The sequence below is a fragment of the Lipotes vexillifer genome, unplaced genomic scaffold, assembly GCF_000442215.2.
Source record: "Lipotes vexillifer unplaced genomic scaffold, Lipotes_vexillifer_v1.1 scaffold430, whole genome shotgun sequence".
Classification (NCBI taxonomy): Eukaryota; Metazoa; Chordata; class Mammalia; order Artiodactyla; family Lipotidae; genus Lipotes; species Lipotes vexillifer.
Window position 1 is genome coordinate 100,901 of NW_006792737.1, and position 6,545 is coordinate 107,445.

The following is a 6,545-nucleotide window of genomic DNA, read 5'->3' on the forward strand; positions in this document are numbered from 1 at the left end:
ATAGTGACAGTGTTTATGGTGGCATTGCCAAAGTTGGCATTGCTTGTCGTGACAGTACACATGGTGACACTGCATATGGTGGCAATTACCATTCTAACGGTGCACATTGTGGCAAAAAGCATGTTGAAAATGCTCATGGTGACAGCGCCCATGGTGACAGTGCTCATGATGGCGATGACCATTTTTACACTGCTAACGATGATAATCATAATCCCCATGTTGACATTGCACATGGCGGGGTGCCGATGGGGACAGTACCCATGCTGACAGTACCCATGGTAATAGTGAATTCAGTCATAGTACCCACAGTGAGAGTGCCTATGGAGCGAGTGCCCATGGTGACATTGCCCATGGTGATAATGACCCTGGTGACAGTGTACATGGTGGCATTGCCCAAGGTGACATTGCCCTTGGTGACAGTACCCATGGTGACAATGCCCATGGTGTCAGTACTCATTGGGACAGTGCTAGGTGGCAGTAGCCACGGTGAAAGTGCTTATGGTGGCAGTCCTCCTGGTGACAGTGCTCATGGTGACACTGCTCACGGTGGCTGTGCTCACGGTGATAGTTCCCATGGTGACAGTGCCCAAGGCGGCAGTGCCCATGGTGACATTTCCCATGGTGACAGTGCTCATTGTGGCAGTGCACATGGTGAGAGTACTCACGGTGATACTGCTGATGGTCACAGCTCACATGGTGGCAGTGTGCATGGTGACAGTGCCTTTGGTGACACTCCTCACTGTTATAGTGCCCATGGTGACATTCACCATAGCGGCGGTTCACATGGTGGAAGTGCAAAATGGTAATAGTGCCCATGGTGACAGTGTACATGGTTATAGTGTCCATGGTGACAGTGTTTATGGTGAGGGAGCTCATGGTGAGAGTGCGCACTTTGGCAGTGCCCACGGTGACATTACTCATGGGGCCAGTGCCAATGGATGCAATACCCACGGTGATTATGCCCATGGTGACAGTGCCCAGGGTGACATTTTCCATGGTGACAGTGCTCATAGTGATAGTGCTCACGGTGATAGTGCCCATAGTGAAAATGCCTATTGTGATGTTGCACATGGTGAGACTGCGCACGCTGGCAGTGCCCATGCTGACCGTGCCCATGCTGACAGTGCCCATGATGACATTACCCATGGTGACAGTGCCAATGGATGCAATACCCACGGTGATTGTGCCCATGGTGAAAGTGCTCATGGTGACAGTGCCCAGGGTGACAGTTTCCACGGTGACAGTTCTCATAGTGATAGTGATCACGGTGATAGTGCCCATAGTGACATTGCCTATGGTGATCTTTCTCATGGTGAGAGTGCGCACGCTGGCAGTGTCCATGGTGACAGTGCCCACAGTGACAATGCCCATGGTGACATTACTCACGGTTACAGTGCCAATGGTTGCAATGCACACGGTCATAGAGTCCATGGTGACTGTGCCCATGGTGATACTGGTCACAGAGAAATTGTCCTTGCTGGTGATTCCCATGTTAACTGTGCCCTTGGTGACAGTGCTTATGCTGATAGTGCTTATGATAGCAGTGCAGATGGTGAGAGTGCTCATGGAGACAGTGCCCATGGTGACCATGCCCATGGTGACATATACCATGGTGACAGTGCCCACTGTGGTAGTGACCCTCATGAAATTTCTTATGGTGACAGTGCTCATAGTGACTGTGCTCATGGTGTTGGTGCCTGTGGGGACAGTGCCCACAGAGAGAGTGCCCTTGTGAATATTACACACAGTGGCCGTGCCCACGATAACAGTGCCCACTCTGACAGTGCCCATGGTGAAACTTCCCACAGTGACAGTGCCCATGGAGTCAGTGTACTTGTTGATAGTGCCCATGGTGGCAGTTACCATGGTGGATGTGCCCATGATCGCAGTGCCCATGGTGACTATGCTCATAGTGATATTGCTCATGGTGATAGTGCTCACTGTGATAGTGTCCATGATGAAAGTTCTTATGGTGATGGTCCTCAACATAGTAGTGCTCTTGGTTAGATTGCTCACAGTGGTAGTGCCCATGATGACAGCGTGCATTGTGACAGTCCCCACGGGGAGAGTGACCGCGATGGCAGTGTCCATGGTTGCAGTGCCAATGGGAACTGTAAAAACGGTGACATTATTCAGAGTGACATTTCCCTTGGTGACAGTACCCATGGTGAAAATGCCCATGGTGACAGTACTCATGGAGACAGTGCTCAAGGTGGTAGTACCCATGGTAGGATTGCTCATGCTGGCATGGCTCATGGTGACATTGCTCATGGTGGCAGTATCCATCGTGACAGTACCCATGGTGACAGTGATAATGTTGACAGTGCTCACAGTGATAGTGCCCATGGTGACAGTGCTCATGGTGACAGTACCCATAGTAATAGTGAATTCAGTCATAGTGCCCACAGTAAGACTGCCTATGGACAGAGTGCCCAAGTTGACAGTGCTCACGGTGACAGTGCCCCTGTTGACATTGCCCATGATGATAATGCCCCTGGTGATAGTGCACACGGTGACAGTGCCCATGGTGATAGTGCCAATGGTGACAGTGCTCATGTTGTTGCTGCCCGTGGGGACAGTGCCCACAGTGAGAGTGCCCATGTCAACATTACACACAGTTGCCATGCCCAAGATAACAGTGCCCATAGTGACAGTTCCCACAGTGACAGTGCCCATGGAGTCAGTGCACTTGTTGATAGTGCCCATGGTGGCAGTTACCATGGTGGATGTGCCCATGATGGCAGTGCCCATGGTGACTCTGCTCATAGTGATAGTGCTCACTGTGATAGTGCCCATGATGAACACTGCCCATGGTGTTCATTCACATGCGGGCAGTGCAAAATGGTGATAGTGCCCATGGTAAGTGTCCATGGTGATAGTGTCTATGGTGAGAGTGTTCATTTTTGCAGTGCCCATGGTGACAGTGCTCACGTTAACATTGCTCATGGTGGCAGTGCCCATGGTGATAGTGTCCATTGTTACATTGCTTATAGTGGCAGTGCCTATGGGGATACTGTCTATGGTGACAGTGCTCACGCTGACAGTGCTCACGGTGATAGTGCCCATGGTGAAAGTGCTTATGATGATGGTGCTCATCATAGTAGTGCTCTTGGTGAGAGTGCTCACGGTGGTAGTGCCCACAGTGACAATGCCCATTGTAAAAGTGCTCAAGGGCAGAGTGCCCATGGTGACAGTGACCACGATGGCAGTTTCCATCGTTGCAGTGCCAATGGTGACTGTAGAAATGGTGACATTATTCAGAGTGACATTGCCCTTGGTGATAGTACCCATGCTGAAATTGCCCATGGAGACAGTGCTCAAGGTGGTAGTACCCATGGTAGGAGTGTTCATGCTGGCATTGCTCAGGGTTACAGTGCTAATGGTGACATTGCTCATGGTGGCAGTATCCATAGTGACAGTACCCATGGTGACAGTGATAATGTTGAGAATGCTCATGGTGATAGTGCCCATGGTAACAGTGCCCATTGTGGCAGTGCCCATGGTGACATTTCCCATGGTGACAGTGCTCATGTTGGCAGTGCACATGGTGACAGTACTCACGGTGATACTGCTGATGGTGACAGTGCACATGGTGGCAGTGCACTTGGTGACAGTCCTCACTGTGATAGTGCCCATGGTGACATTCCCCATAGCGGTGGTTCACATGGTGGCAGTGCAAAATGGTGATAGTGCCCATGGTGACAGTTTACATGGTTATAGTGTCCATGGTGACAGTGCTCCTTGTTGCAGTGCACATGGTGATAGTGCTCATGGTGATAGTGCCCATGGTGACATTGCTTTTGGTGAGGGTGCTGACGGTGAGAGTGCGCACGTTGGAAGTGCCCATGGGGACAGTGCCTAGAGGGACAGTGCCCACGGTGACTTTACTCATGGTTACAGTGCCAATGATTGCAATTCACACGGTCAGAGCATCCATGGTGACTGTGACCATGGTGACAATGACCATTGTGAAAATACTCATGGTGACAGTGCCCAGGATGACAGTTCCCATGGTGAGAGCACTAATGCTGACAGTGCCTGTGGTGACATTACTCAGGGAGGCAATGCTCATGGGGACAGTCCGCATGGTTGCTGTGCCAATGGTGACAGTGCCCATGGTGACATTTCCCATAGTGACAGTTCCCATGTTGACGTGCCCATGGTGATAGTGCGCATGTTGACAGTGCATATGGTGACTGTCCCCAGGGTGACAATTCCCATAGTGTACCCATGGTGAAAATGCCCCTGGTGACAGTACTCATGGAGACAGTGCGCAAGGTGGTAGTACACATGGTAGGAGTGCTCATGCTGGCATTGCTCATGGTGACAGTGCTCATGGTGACATTGCTCATGGTGGCAGTATCCATGGTGACAGTACCCATGGTGACAGTGTTAATGTTGACAGTGATCACAGTGATATTGCCCATGGTGACAGTGCCCAAGGTGGCAGTCTCCATGGTGACATTTCCCATGGTGACAGTGCTCATGATGGCAGTACCCATGGTGACAGTCCTCACCGGGATAGTGTCCATAGTGATATTCCCCATAGTGGTGATACACATGGTGGCAGTGCAAAATGGTGATAGTGCCCATGGTGACAGTGTACATGGTTATAGTGTCCATGGTGACCGTGCTCATTGTTGCAGTGCCCATGGTGACAGTGCTAACTGGTACATTGCTCATGGTGGCAGTGCCCATGGTGATACTGCCCATGGTGAGAGTGCTCATATTGATAGTGCCTATGGTGATAGTGCTTTTGGTGAGGTTGCTCATGGTGAGATTGCACACGCTGGCAGTGCCCACGGAGACAGTGCCAATGGTGACAGTGCCCAGAGTGACAGTGCCCATGGTGACATTATTCACGGTGACAGTACCAATGGTTGCAGTACCCATGGTGATAGTGCCCATGGTGACAATTCTCATGGTGACAGTGCCCAGGGTGACAGTTCCCATGGTGACAGTGCTCATAGTGATAATACTCACGGTGATAGTGCTCAGTGATAGTTCCCGTGGTGACGTTACACATGGTGACAATGTTCATGGTGACAGTGACCATGGTGACAGTGTACATGGTTATAGTATCCATGGTGACTGCACATTTTTGCAGTGCCCATGGTAACAGTGTTAACGATTACATTGCTCATGGTGGCAGTGCCCATGGTGATACTGCCCATGGTGACAATGCTCATGGTGATAGTGCCGATGTTGAGAGTGTTTTGGTCAGGTTGCTCATGGTGAGAGTGCTCACGTTGGCAGTACCCATGGTGACCTGACTCATGGTGACAGTGCCAATGGAAGCAATACCCACGGTGATAGTTCCCATGGTGACAGTGCTCATGGTGACAGTGCCCACAGTGACAGTTCCCATGGTGACAGTGCTCGTAGTGATAGTGCTCACGGTGATAGTGCCCATAGTGACAGTGCTTAGGGTGATAGTGCTCATGGTGACAGTGCCCATGGTGACAAAACCCATAGACGCAGCAGTACTCATGGTGAAAGTGCCCACATTGACAGGACTCATGGTTGCATTTGTCATAGTGACAGTGTTCATGGTGGCATTGCCCAAGGTGGCATCGCTCGTGGTGACAGTGCACATGGTGACACTGCATATGGTGGAAGTTACCATTCTAACAGTGCACTTTGTTGCAATAAGCATGCTGAAAATGCTCATGGTGACAGCCCCCATGGTGACAGTGCTCATGATGGCAGTGACCATTTTTTCACTGCTCACAATGATAATCCGCATGGTGATATTGCACATGGCGGGATGCCCATGGTGACAATGCCCATGGTGACAGTACCCATGGTAATAGTGAATTAGTCATAGAGCCCACAGTGACAGTGCCTATGGAGAGAGTTCCCATGGTGACAGTGCTCACGGTGACAGTGCCCTTGGTGACATTGCCCATGGTGATAATGCCCCTGGTGATAGTGCACACGGTGACAGTGCCCATGGTGATAGTGCCCATGGTGAGAATGCTCATGGTGACATTGCTCACGGTGACAGTGCCAATGGTTGCAATACACACGGTCATAGATTCCATGGTGACTGTGACCATGGTGACATTGAGCATTGTGAAAATACCCATGGTGACAGTGCCCAAGATGACAGTTCCCATGGAGAGAGCGCTCATGCTGACAGTGCCCGTGGTGACATTACTCAGAGTGGCAATGCTCATGGGGACAGTTGGCATGGTTTCTGTGCCAATGGTGACAGTGCCCATGGTGACATTTCACATAGTGACAGTTCCCATGTTGATGTACCCATGGTGATAGTGCGCATGTTGACAATGCATATGGTGACATTCCCCAGGGTGACAATTCCCATGGTGACAGTGCTCACAGTGATGGTGCTCATGGTGATAGTGCTCATGATGATAGTGCCCGTGGTGTCAGTGCCCTTGGCGACAGTGCTCATGGTGACAGTGCTCAGGTCGACAGTGCCCAAGGTGACAGTGACCATGGTGACAATGCTCATGGTAAAAATGCCTATGGTTACAATGCTAGTGGTGACTGTCTCTATCGTGCCAGTGCCATTGTGCAAG